Genomic DNA, 14796 nt, shown 5'->3' with positions numbered 1-14796 from the left:
ACTGATGAAACGCACGGCCACAAAGCTGTATTTGGCCCACTTATTCGATAATAAATCAGACATCAATCCAAAGACGAAATGCTGTTACTTTTTTATGTGCAAAAATGGATTTTACTCGCAAAGAAAAGAACAGAGAAGAGGAATGGACTTGGTAAGGGGTTAAGAAAAGAATGGAGAAGCTTTTTACATAGGATTAATTGTTTGCTGAGGTGAGTGGGTGTGCCATTCAGCAGAAATCCTATTCAGTGTCATACCTTTCTTTCTGACTGCAACCTACCGCGTGAACAAGTCTTTCTCTGGCAGGGTTGGTGTCTATAATAATTCACTATCATCACATTGTTTTATTTTTCTTTTAATTATTTGACTGCGTTTACCTGTGCATTTTAACCAAGTTTAATTTGTAAAGATGCCATCTGAATAGAGGACATACTACGTGAGAGAACAACATCCTAGTAGCCTGTAGCGTCATGTTATCCTTAAAAATAAAATAACTGAAAAATAACGGCCTTAGAAATTAATTTAATTTAATATAAGTGCAACCAAATTCCAGCATAGCTCATTCCCAGGATGGTTATTTATTCAAATGACCGAAGTCACCGCATTATTATTATTATTATTATTATTATTATTATTATTATTATTATTATTATTATTATTATTATTATTATTATTATTATTATTATTATTAATAAACATTTTAATTTAATTTCAAAATGTTATTGGATATGCAGCATCTCGTTTTCGAGGGGGTCCTCAGGAAAACAACAGGAATTGCAAATACGTTATGGTATAGAAATAAACAAAGCAAAGATTAAAATGCGCACAGAACAATGACACAAAGAGAGAAAAGAAAAACAAACGAACCATGTTCAATATTTGATTAAATAGAAACTGAAGACTGATGCTGTGACTCGGGACTCCAATATTTAAAAAATAATAAATAAATGTTTTTTTTACTGCAACTACATAATGATTTATGTCTCTCAGCTGTACGGACATAAAGCCACATTTGGCTGCTTGTTTTGAACGAATGCAGACGCAAGACGTTGTCGGGGTGAGCTGTGAGCAGGAGAGACACGTTCGCCGTCTGTTTCTGAGACAACAAGAGACATCTGGGAAGCAAGCAGGCAAAACCTGCTAGCAGTCAAATATTTCAATTACCATGCTATAACCTTATCTGTACTGTGGAAATATTTATATTGTAGGTGATAATGTAAGACGTTTAACCACAACAAACTATATAATTTAACGATAACACTTTACAATAAGGTACACAAAATTGTAGTTCCTACTACATAGGTAGGCTATGTGTTACCTACTACATAGGTTTTTTTCTGCTACCTAACACATGCATGCTCGCTGCGAAAATAGATAAAGGTGAGAACACACCGGGCGCTTTGGGTGTGGTGGGCGCGTTGAAAAATCCTATTTTTGCATAGGGAACCATTGGTTTAGGCGCGAGGATCCGTTGGCCGCGGCAAAGCGTCGCTTTAGACGCTTTGGGCGCGTTACCAAAGCGTCAACGCGCCAGCAAAGCGTCAAAAAAAGATGAAAAAATTGAACTTTCAACGCTCCAGCGCGTGACGTTTAGCCGCGTTGGCCAATCAGCGGTGAGCTTGACCCGTCGTCACTGGCAGAGAGCCGGAGGACAGACAAATCTCAGACAAAATGGAGGAGCAAATAATCACCCCTGTGTTTGCGAGACCGTGACAACACAGAGGCAAACACCGAGTAGGAAATGTATTTACGGCTGGCTGCCTGGTGCTGTATGAAGCCGCTCGGGATTACAAGAAGGGAAAGTGAATCAGGAGAATGGGCTTCCTGGTTAATTCAGTGAATATGTGCGGCTGTGCATTAGCCGATAAACCAAGTTAGCGCCGGTCGGATAGCATTAGTTAACTCACCCGGTTGTGTGCGGCCACCACCTCCATATAATGAAGCCAAACATAACGGCTTAGTCCGGGGAACTTTCACAAAGAGTACAGTGAAGCACCGGTGTTTATGCCTATATCTACGCCAGCCACGGTCCCCTGTCACAGCCAGGTAGGGTAATGTAGGCTAGTTGCCTTTATTTTCTACTGCCCTGCACACAATGCTGCTGTAAATGTGTTTGGTATGGTGCTGCCTTGCTGTTTGTGTTCATTTCCGAGTGGCGTGAATCTGTTTTAAGGCTATTTGTTCCGTTCAGTTGCTGTTTATTTGTCTTTTGGCACAATTGTTGGCCGTGTTGTTGTTGTTTTTGTGCGGACATGATCGCTGTTGTGTCGGGTCGGTTCTGATCGCAGCCATGGTTGATTAGGGGAATAAATATATGGGGGGGAGACTAGCTGCGAAGCGTTGGAGGGACGCGTTGAACCACTTTTTGACACAAAATGACCAAGCGCCAGATCGGGCGCGTTGGTCGCTTTGGCCCAAAGCGCCAACGCGCCCGGTGTGTTCTCAGCTTAAGACTGTGGAATCCAGTTGGTTCATAGACGGATTATGAGATAATTGGCCCCTGGGCCCAGGCTCTTAAAGCCCCCCCCCACCCTCCCACACACACACACACACACACACACACACACTCCTCCCTATCAAGTCAGGGTCACTGCCTTTTCCACACAGATACATATAATTACTGGCAAAACATATTAAGGAAGTCAGTGTTTCTCACAGGATCTTGGGATACTTTGGGAGGGACCCTGGTCCTTATTGGGTGGTCCGGGGGCATGGCCCCTGGGAGAAAATGTGTACCTTTTAAAGTAAAATGCATCAATCTGGTGGACTTTGAGAGGAAAATGTAAAGGTTAAATCAAATCTTGAGCTGCAGAAGGAACATTAATGATGGAGGGGCCCATTTAAACAAATAAAGGGTGGATAGCTACTTTTTATGAACAGTATAAAATGTACACATAGAAAGCTTATTCCTGTATGTGTGTGGGGGGCCTTAGAAGCCCATAAGACAGAGCTAATAATGCTGTTGTTTTGGACTTGCTTTTGTATTTCTCCTCTACTAGTTGAGGGGCCCATGATGATTACTTTACTTATATTTAGGCTTTTCCTTTTTGGACCCTGTTATTTACATGATTGAGCTCTTTGACAATGCAACATGTAAAGTTACTATCAGTATCTCTGGCTTAGGGCCCCTGGGCCTGGTACCATGCACAAGCATTATTTATAAAAAAATAGCCGGGGCGCTCCGGTGGCGTAGTGGATAGAGCGTGTACCATTTTGGCTCCGGCCTTCGTTGCAGTGGTCGCGGATTCAAATCCGACCCGTGGACCTTTACTGCAGGTCATCCCCCCTCTCTCTCTGTCTCCCCATTTCAACTATTTACTATCAAATAAAGCTTTAAAATGCCAAAAATAAATAAATAAATAAATAGCCGGGGGCCCCCCGAAGGGCGGGGTCCGTTTCAATTGAAACTGGTGAAACATAGGTAAGGCCGCTACTATAATTGTATGTGTCTGTGCGTAAAAGTCAGTGTACCTGACTGGATAGGGAGGAGTGGAGGGGCCCATTATGTCATAATCCGTCTATGAACCAACTGGATTCCACAATCTTATCTATTTTTGTGGCGAGCATGCACCAGCATTATTTATAAAAAAAATAAAAAAAGTGGGGGGCCCCATTCTAGGTCTTGAAACGGGCCCCCAGATCGTTAAGGCCGCCCCTGCCTGGTAGCATGCACAAGCATTATTAATTGAGTCGGGTGCCCCCCGGAGGGCGGGGCCCGTTTCAATTGAAACGGGTGAAACATAGGTAAGGCCGCTACTGAGTAGGTAACACAAACAAAAAACTATGTAGTAGGTAACATATACCTATGTAATACTAAAAAAAAATATGTGTTAGGTAGTGCATACCTATGTAGTAGGTAACAAAAACCTGTGTTAGGTAGCACACAAAAAACCTATGTAGGTATCACAAAAAAACCCTATGTGTTAGGTAGCACAAAAAAAACCTATGTAGTAGGTAACACAAAAAACCTATGTAGTAGGTAACACATACCTATGTAGTAGGTACTACAATTTTGTGTACCTTATTGTAAAGTGTTACCAATTTAACTTTTACCAAATGTGTTTTTGTTTGTTTTTCAGTGTGTGAAAGTCTTCTTCAAAGTGAAATGTATTTAATTGCAATTATACGTACATTATGCATTTGTTGTTTCCGTGATTAAAGCTGCATTTTATCACGCATCACTTCATATTTGGCCTGTGGGGTGAAATAGAAGAGGGAAAAAACACAAGGATACATTCAAGGTTCCTGGAAAACAGATTTAGGGTAGAGCCGCGTGTGTGTGTGTGTGTGTGTGTGTGTGTGTGTGTGTGTGTGTGTGTGTGTGTGTGTGTGTGTGTGTCCTGGAAACAAAGCAGTGCTCACATTACATTTTTATTTATCGAGCCCCCTGGATTCATGAGAACATTTGACAGATACTCCGGGCGCGTTAAAGGGCCGCAAATCAAATTGTTTTGCACGCCGCCATGTGCGGGGAAACATGAAAAAAAGAAAAAGAAAATCTCTGGCGGGGTCATTCTGGGGCCTTTTTATGCTTCTCTGAAAATCAAAGAAGACATGATAATGGCGAGTGTGGGAATATAGTAGAGGAATACAGGAATAAATCCAACATATATACCCACCTACACAACCTACCTTTTTGAGAGGCAACACGCCTGTCTGCCGGTGCAGGATTCAAGAGTCATCGCTCACTTGCCCGTTAGTTAAAGGAAAACATTTAATTGAACATGGTTTTCGGTCGGGACAGAGGGAAATAGCATATTTTCCAATTGACGTTAGGTTGATTTAAAAAAATATATAATAATAATGCAAGAAAAAAACTCACTCAAAACTCATAGTCAAAACTGGTACTACTTGAGGTTCTTTCTTCAATATGGCTGCAAAGGATGCCCAGGCCTGACTAAAGTACACTCACACACACACACACACACATACCCATATGCACATGATTCTACGCCTCCAGAGTTTACTCCTTGCCTCCTCCATCACCGGTGGTGTCATGAGGTTTGATGTATAGGGGTCACTAGAGGTCACAGCAAGGCAAGCAACATCCCCGCAACTTTCTGTTTTTCTGCAGCATGGCTCCTCCGAAGGCCTTGTGCAGAGGAGACTGATATCCATGCAAACGTTCACGGGGATCGGACAGGAATGCCATCTCAGCTTAGTACTGAACAGACTCGAAGGTTACGGTGGAATGTCACTGTATTATTATATTCTCTATAGGCTATCTTTATAGTCTCCCCCCAAAAAATGGAATAAGAGACTTAATGGGCTGCACGTGGGTGACCTTTCGGGGTGGGGGTGGTTGAGTGGAACCAGGAAGGGAGTGAAGGTTTGGGGTATCAGAATCAGAATCAGAAAGGATTTTATTGCCAAGAAGGGTTTTACACCAACAAGGAATTTGTCTTGGTGAATAAGGTGCATACAGTTAGACAATAAACAATGAACGAACAGTGACTGTAATATATCAAATATGCACAATATATAAACAAGTGATAAGTTAAAATAGTATAAAATAGAATAAAACTAAGGTAAAGATACTTAAAATGTGTAAACATTTACGAATTGAGTCAGTGTCAGTGTCAGTCAGTGGGGGAGGCGGTCTCTGGACCTGTTAAGGATCCCCACTGAAGAGGGGAAGAAACTGTTCAAGTGGCGGGAGGTTTTGGTCCTGATGGACCGCAGCCTCCTGCCCGAGGGGAGAGACTCATAAAGTCTGTGACCAGGATGGAACGGGTCGGCCATAATCCTGCCTGCCCGCCTCAGAGCCCTGGAGCTGTGCAGGTCCTGGAGGGATGGAAGGTGGCAGCCAATCACCTTCTCAGCAGAGCGTATGATGTGCTGCAGTCTGCTCCTGTCCTTAGCCGTAGCTGCAGTGTACCAGACAGTGATGGATGAGGTGAGGATAGACTCAATGATGGCAGTGTAGAAGTGCACCATCATAGTCTTTGGCAGGTTGTATTTCTTCAGCTGGCGCAGGAAGAACATCCTCTGCTGGCCTTTTTTGGTGAGGGACCTGATGTTCAGCTCCCATTTTAGGTCCTGGCTGATGATGGTGCCCAGGAAGCGGCAGGACTCCACAGAGTCGACTGGGGAGCCAGACAGGATGATGGGGACGGGTGGGGCCGGGTTCTTCCTGTAATCCACAATTATCTCCACTGTTTTTAAAGCGTTAAGCTCCAGGTTGTTCTGGCTGCACCAGGTCACTAGATGGTCAATCTCCCACCTGTAGGCGGACTCATCCCTGCCAGAGATGATCCCGATGAGCGTGGTCTCGTCCGCGAACTTCAGGAGCTTGACGGACTGGTGACTGGAGGTGCAGCTGTTTGTGTACAGGGAGAAGAGCAGAGGGGAAAGAACACAGCCTTGGGGGGATCCAGTGCTGACGGTCTGGGATTCAGAGAAGTGCTTCCCCAGCCTCACACGCTGCTTCCTGTCAGACAGGAAGTCTGTGATCCACCTGCAGATGGAGTCAGGCACGTGGAGCTGGGACAGCCTGTCCTGAAGCAGAGCTGAGAGGATAGTATTAAATGCAGAGCTGAAGTCCACAAACAGGATTCTGGCATATGTTCCTGGGGAATCCAGATGCTGGAGGGTGTAGTGCACAGCCATGTTTACTGCATGGTCTACAGACCTGTTGGCTCTGTAGGCAAACTGCAGTGGGTCCAGGAGTGGGTTGGTGAAGGATTTGAGGTGGGACAGTACAAGGCGCTCAAAAGACTTCATGACCACAGAGGTCAGTGCAACGGGTCTGTAGTCATTTAGGGGCCACTCACACTAGGGCCGCGGCCCCGTGCCCAAGCTCATTTGCATACTAAAGTCTAGAACGTTTGGCTAGTGTGACCACGCCATCCGTATTCCAGCACGGAACAGCCCCTTGGCCACGGCACACTTGGGAGAGGTGTGCCGTGGCCAAAGTACAGATGCTAATGAGATGACACGCGCACAAGCAAGCGCACAGGCGACGTTCCTGACGTGAATTTATTAAGGCCAGGACACACCAGTCCGACTACCCGAAAATGGAGACTGCCGATTCAGGGAGCTCCAGTCTTCCCGTCGCGGCCGAAAAAGTGCAAAGAGACGTAATGTCTCCATAACAGCAGGCGGCGCTAATCTGTATTGTGGCCCGAAAAAATACGGAAGCCGGAAATGATGGGACGGCTCTCTAGACCATAATCTAGATAGAAATACGTATTTATATTTATGGACCATAAAGAGCACCATTTTTAGCAGAGAGTGTCAAGCATGGTGTCGAGCAGTCAACAAGGGTTGATGCATGTGAGTACTCGCTGAACGAAACAAACAAACACATTAATACGACGGCGATTATCGGGCCGGTGTGTCCTGGCCTTGCATAGTCCGTTAACGTCCGCTGCTTTACTAGTCTGCACCAGAATTGCCGAGAGGCACCTATTTGCAGACCCATGGGGAAAGTGGAGCTCCACCGGAAGCCACGCCCCGAACTAATTTCATTGGTCAGAATTGTAACCTACTCTGAATTTGTTTTCTTCTTTTTGTTTTACTGCCGGAGTTCACCTAGCGGTGAATAATAATACACAGTTTCCACCGGTTATGGTGCTAGTACACAGTAAAATACGTCAGTTTGTTAAGGGTCCCAAGTGGCCAGGACGGTGGTAAAAAGTAGATGTTGAGGTAGAAGAAGAATGAAGCAACGAAGCTTTGTGTACATCTTCCGAAATCCGTCTGTTTAATTCACAATTATCACGAGTAGGTCAATCACATACAAATATAAACTCTTGTAAATGAAACACAAAAAGTGCCACCACATTAAAATAAATAACTCATTTTAAAAAGTGCAAAAACTATCACAATTAGGTCTATTTCTAGTAGGCCTATCTGTCTAACAAACAATTTGGCATATCTGTGTAACAAATATATAATTATCCTGACTTCCAAAAGCTGCTTGTCTGAGTCATGGTCTGAGTGTGTGTCTTTTCCTGGTTGAGGACAGAAAGCCATTCTGATACTTGTACTTTACAGTACAATCATTGAATGAAGCTGTCAAATGTACCGGCACTTATAGCTGTCAAATTTACAAATCGTCTTCTAAACCAATGAAATTGAGAGTTCATGGTTTTCCACCAATGAAATGACGTTCGGGGAGGGACAACGCTTTTGACCAATGAACGAATGAACTGAGTTTGGGGCGTACAATTCTGACCAATGAAATTAGTTCCGGGCGTGGCCCCATCCTATTTCCGGTGGAGCTCCGTTTTCAATGGTTTCCCCTGTAGGTACCAGATCGACTCGGGCTGCAAGATTGACTCGGGGTCCTGCGCCTACTGATGACGTATCAACACTTGACGTTGTCACCATAGATACTGCTACGCAACGGCAAGACGTATCGACACTTGACGTTGTCACCATAGATACTGCTACGCTACTGCAAAGCATTGTGGACATACACAACATTTGAAAAGATCGCGATAGCTGATGGTGCGAAACTCAAACAACATGTAAAAGATCGCGCTAGCTGATAGCTTAGCCAGTAGGCTCCATAGATAGATCGATTTATTTATTGTTCTGCAAGGTTTAAAATTAGTTGTTACGTTTGGCTTATAGTAGTCATCTCTCATTATTAAGGTTAAATTACATTTTATTTTATACGAATTTATAGTTTAGCAAGGTTTAACCCCCGGTTTTAACCCTGTTTGAGTGCTAAATTAAACATTTATTTAATAATACTTTAAACATTGAATGAGTATTTTAGTTTAATGTACTCTAGCATGTATTTTAAGAAATACTATTTTATTAAAAGAACAACTTTCCCCTGGGTTCACTGTTATTTTACATCACACTGAAAAACAATGTGTATAATGAGAGTTTCATAATGATATTTATCAGTTAAAAAATGTAAAGGTGTGGCTCAGATGTATAATTTCCAGCCCCTGGAGCATTTGTAGTGTCTTGCATCACTGATAAATAGATTCATTCATTCAACCTTCATTAAATAAAATAAAAAAGTACATCAGATTTTGTTTAATCTGATTTGTATTTTACTTATTCAACCACATATACCACCTTTTGTAGTGTCTTGCAGCAATGCCATCGACTGTCCAAACAGCCTACTATTTACAGTGAGTCTCTGCAGAACATTTCTCAATGGGAATAGTTCACTTAATGTGTGACACAGCAGGTGAATAGGGTACACTTTTGGAATAATAGATATCATGAAGCTCTGCTAGTTGATAATATTAAAACAATACATTTTTGTATAACAACTTTTGTTTGAAACATCTAGATGTTGAATAAAGCCAGTGTTGAATCTTAATTTTCATCAATTCTTTTTATTATTTATTTTCATGATTGATGGGGTCCAGGATGGGCTGCACGATGGGGTCCTGATAACAGACAGGAAACAAAGTGTTAAAGAGATGTTCACGTTCCAATCCCCATACTTCCCTAACATATAGGCCGTTAGAAAAACATTGAGTTTGTCCCCATTATGAATATACACCATGTTAAAGTAAAATATGTAAATATACTGTCCTGTTAGTGCTGCTATAACTATCAGCAAATAGTAACATTTATTTTTTCGAAGTTTAAGGTTCTGGATTAAGGACATGCAACGTTAATAAAGACTAACAGATGATTAATGGTAGAAGAAAAAAGTAAGCCAATGGATAAGTGACTGACCCAGGGTTGTAATGCAGCTGCTCTGCCCGGTAATTAACACCTACAAAACTAATCCTGTATTGATGAAAGCCCCCCCCCCCCCCCCCCTGCTACCGTTTATTAGCTCACGTTAGCTATCAATCTAAAGCCACATATCATCTTATCAAAGCTAACGCCCCCCCCCCCGCTAATGTTTATTAGCTCACGTTAGCTATCAATCTAAAGCCAAAAATATTATCTTATCAAAGCAAACGGTCATGTTATACAATGTATGTTTAATTTCAGTAATTTGATAAGCGTATGACTAAGGTTTATCTTTGTACATTAGATTATTATTCATAGTCTTAAATTAGAAAATCATTAGAGATCGTTAACCTTAATACTTACCGAGATAGCGGGATAACCAAGTGGGATAAACAGAGCGCATGCGCATAACCATAGCGCATGCGCATTTAAAAGACAAAGTTTACAGGAAGTGCGTCATAATCGCGCATCTAGGACCCCGAGTCAATCTTTTTTTTTTTTTTTTTTTTTTTTTTTTTTTTTTTTTTTTTTTTTTATTGACAATAAGCAATACAACAGCCGCCAGGGGGTAGCTTACAGAACTGGCCGATAGGCCTATATAAAAAAACAGATACAAAAATAAAAAACAGCATTACATTAAATAAAAACATTATATAAATGACATACATAAAGTGTTTGGATAGCTTTCTTATTTTTAGAGTATATAATATTTTTCATATATTGCCTGGTTTCTTTTTCAAACACAATAAATAGAGGTTTCTGATTAGAGTACTTACATTTATGAATATGCCATTTAGCTAATAAAATAATAAGGTTTATAATAAAAAATTGGTTTGTTTGACTAGGGGTGTGATTAAAGAAACCAAACAATATATGTTCAACACAAAGGGAAAAATTGGGATCAATGAAACGAATGATAAAAGTGCAAATATTTTTCCATAAAAGATTTGAGTGGGAACAGTTCCAAAATAAATGAGTTACATCTTCAGGGTACATATTACAAAATGAGCAATTGACATCTATATCTAATTTAAATCTTTGCAAAAATATTTTAGAGGGATAGTAACGGTGTATAATTTTAAAAGATACCTCTTTCATTTTGTTAGTGATCAAAAATTTTGATGGTAAAGTCCAGATTTTTTTCCAATTAAGGTCAGATACACAATTATTCCAGTAGGCAACTACATACGGGACAGAGACTATATCATTTTGGAACAATGATCGTATTCCACAATTATTGTTACGTGTTCCAGGGGAGAAACAAACCTTACCAACTGCAGACTCGGTAGGGTCAAGAGGTAGTAAGGTTGGCTTAACCCCTGCTGTACTTCTTAGTAGCATCAAAACTCCTGTAGGGATTGCATCCATGACAATAGCGAATTCCCTTGGAGGAATTGGAATACCATACTCCATCAAAAATTCCTGATATGACATTAAAAAACCATTACAGTCGAGCAGTTGGCTGACCAGGTGTAAACCATGTGCAAACCAGTTCTCAAAAAATAAAGATTTGTTCTTGTACAATATGTCTCTGTTATTCCATATATAACATCTTTGAGGAGAGAAATTATGTTTATAAATCATAGACCATGAGAGAAGCATCTGCTTGTGAAAGTTGGACAATTTTGTAGGGATTTTCTCAATATTATAATTACAAAATAAAACAAAATGCAGGCCCCCTAATTTGGAGAAGATAAAGTTAGGAATGAAATTCCAAATTGAATATGGATTCTTTATAAATTGTTTTAGCCAGTTAATTTTGAAAGTGTAATTTAAGGTTGAAAAATCAAGGAAGTTAAGGCCACCCTTATCATACGTGTTCATTATCACAGCATTTTTAATATAGTGGCTTTTATTCCTCCAAATAAAATTAAATAACATTTTGTCAATTTGTTTAGAAGTCTTTTTGTTTACATCCAAGGATAAAGCTGCATAAGTGAGCCGGGAGATGCCCTCAGCCTTGGTTAGAAGGATTCTACCTCTGACTGACAAGTCTCGCTGTAACCATTGATTTAACCTTTTTTTAGTTTTGTCAATAATAGGGTTGAAGTTCAAACCACATCTGGAATCTCTATCTTTGGTAATAACAACTCCTAGATAGGTTATAGAGTCCTTTACAGGAATATTACATATAGATGGTACATCGCAATTCTTAAGAGCAAGCAATTCACATTTTTTAAGGTTTAAATTTAGCCCGGAAGCAATGGAGAAAGTTTTAATTAAATCAATGGTTATAGGTATCTGAGAGGCATCTCTTAAAAAGAGTGTTGTATCATCAGCCAGCTGACTGATGATGACCTCACCATCGGCTATTGAGATACCTTTAAGTGGACTAAGCTTTATGGATTCAGTGAGTAGTTGAGTACAAAGTAAGAAGAGGTAGGGGGAAATAGGACACCCTTGTCTAACACCACGATTTAAAAAGAATCTAGGGGAAGTACCAGCATGTAATTTAATTGAACAGTTTCCTTTTTTGTACATAGTTTTGATTGCGTTGTTAAAGTATGAACCAAATCCAAATTTCTCTAAGGCATGGAAGATAAAGTTATGTTCAATTGTATCGAAAGCCTTTTGAAAATCTAAGAAAAGAATAAAACTTTCATCTAAACAGAAATCTGAATAGTCAATTAAGTCAAGAACTAGTCTGACATTATTGGAAATGTGTCTGTGTCTCATAAAACCTGACTGGCACTCATCAATAATATGATCCAAAACAGTTTTAATCCTTTTTGCAAATATCTGCGCAAACACTTTATAATCGTTATTAAGAAGGCAGATTGGACGCCAGTTATCAATAAGGAGTTTATCTTTCCTAGGTTTTGGGATAAGAGTTATGAGGCCTTGAGTTAACGTGGGTGGGAGGGTTTCATTATCTATACATTCTAAAAAGAGCCCGAGGAGGAAGGGAGCAAGTTGGTCAGAGAATGCTTTGTAAAATTCAGAGGTGATACCGTCTGTTCCAGGGGACTTATTGAGTTTGAGATGTCCAATGGCAAGTTTAACTTCCCCTAGTGTTATAGGTCTGTCACAGAAGTCTGATTGGTCGTTATCAATTGTTTTTGTTTCAGTGAGAGAATCTAAGAATTGGCGGGTGGACTCCTCACTGTAATTTGATTGATATAAAGTGCTATAGAAATTAGAACAATACATAGCTATTCTTTTAGGGTCATCTGTAACAACATCATCAATATTCAATTCCTGTATTGAGTTGTTTTTTGCACGGGATTTTTCCAGTCGAAAGAAGTAAGCACTATTCTGCTCCCCTTCCTCAAGCCATTTCCTTCTACTTCTTACAAAGGCCCCTTCCGCCTTTCCTCTATATAATTCATCCAATTTATTTTGCTGAATAATTAAAGACTCAATTTCACTTTCAGTTAAATTTTCTGGTGTTTTTTGTGTAATCTGTGTTATCTCTGATATTATTTTTTCCTCCTCAGCTCTTTTAGCTTTAAATATAGAACTTCCGTATGCTCTTAAATATTTTGACACCTCAAATTTAAAAAGTTCCCAACTACTACTAAATCTTTTATCAATTAAAGCTTTATGCAAAAAGCGTTCAATTAAAGACTGAACCGTTTTGATCACAATCTCGTGCGTCAGGATAGAGCTATTTAATTTCCAATATGAACCCATTCTCTGCGAAATATTGTTGTTACTGTTCAATGAGATATTTATTGAGATAGCTCTGTGATCAGTTAGGGGTGTTGTAAGAATATTGACCTTAATGTCATTTTTGTCTAAACAATCGGAAATCAGCCAGAAATCTATGCGTGATAAACTAGTACATGCCTTATTACTCCAAGTATATGAACTCATTCCAGGATTCTTTTCTCTCCATATATCTTTCAAGTTGAATTTCTGCATAAAGTGCGTCAAGTTTAAGGACATAGAATTATTAGTTCGAGGAGGATATCTATCTAATAAACTATCTAATGCTATGTTAAAGTCACCTCCCATTAATATTAATAAATTTGGATATTTCGACAGCCAATTTAAAATGTGAATTTCCAAATCATCAAATAAAATGTCATTCTCTTGTTTTGAATTATACCCATAAACATTGACAAGTAAAATTATAGTATCATTTATGTCGACAATCAAAATAAAGTAATGACCATTAGGGTCACCCTTAGAGTGCAAAATATTCCCATCGAAACTGTTCTTCAAAGTAGCAGCACCAGCTGCTCTTTCTGTACCATTCGAGAACCAAATGTCATTACCCCATTGTGCTTTCCATAAAGATGCATCATCTATAACTGAATGCGTTTCCTGGAAAAAAGAAAAGTCAGTTTTTTGCTGCTTTGCAAATAAAAATAAAGCCTTTCGTTTAACATTCTGTCTCAACCCCCTGGCATTAAGAGAAAAAACAGAAAAAGACAGTATAACAATGAAAGGTGCTATGAAATTACAGCGAACAATCTCTATCCCTTAATAATAGAAAATATATTCTAAGTAACAGTGTTAAACAATCTCCCGAACCTTTTAACAGTAAGAAAGAAAAAAAAAAAAAAAAAAAACGTTTTACCCACAAAAAGGTAATAAATGCTCAGCACTTAAGTGAAAACAGGAGGAGTGGTGTAGTTAGTTCAAGGTAAGCATCATCTTAGGAGGATGTGTCCATTTCAGACCGTCCGGACGTGTTTATTTTGGGGGCAAAGATGGACGTACCTCCTTTCCATCGATTATCACACGAACACCTGCAAAGTGTGCTTTTTTCCCTTCCTTCTTCGCAGCTTCGATTATGGGCCACAGTTTGTCTCGTAAGGTTTTGTCCGCAGAAGTCAGATCCTCGGCAAACCTCAACTTATTCTTTGTAAGGTATTCGCAGGTCTTCGCCTTCTTCCACAGGAGGTCCCGCGTGGATCTGTTTGTGAAGCGGATGATGGTCGTCCTGGATCTTCTCACATTTTCCTGGTACCTGCCAAGCCGGTGAACGATGTCGATGTCCTCTTTGATCTTTGCATAGGCATCAGGCACCATGGAGCAGCAGATGTTGATGACTTTGGCCTTGATGTCCTCCTGTTTCTCCTCCGGGACTCCATGTAGCCTGAGGTTCCATCTCCGTTGGTATCTTTCAGCGTCATTGAGTTTGAGTTCTAACTCTGACATTTTCTGCTCATTTTTTTCAGTAGTAGTTTTAAC

Source organism: Ammodytes marinus, assembly GCF_949987685.1.
Source record: "Ammodytes marinus genome assembly, chromosome: 13".
In the NCBI taxonomy this organism is placed as follows: Eukaryota; Metazoa; Chordata; class Actinopteri; order Uranoscopiformes; family Ammodytidae; genus Ammodytes; species Ammodytes marinus.
Note: the sequence above shows the minus strand (reverse complement) of the source record.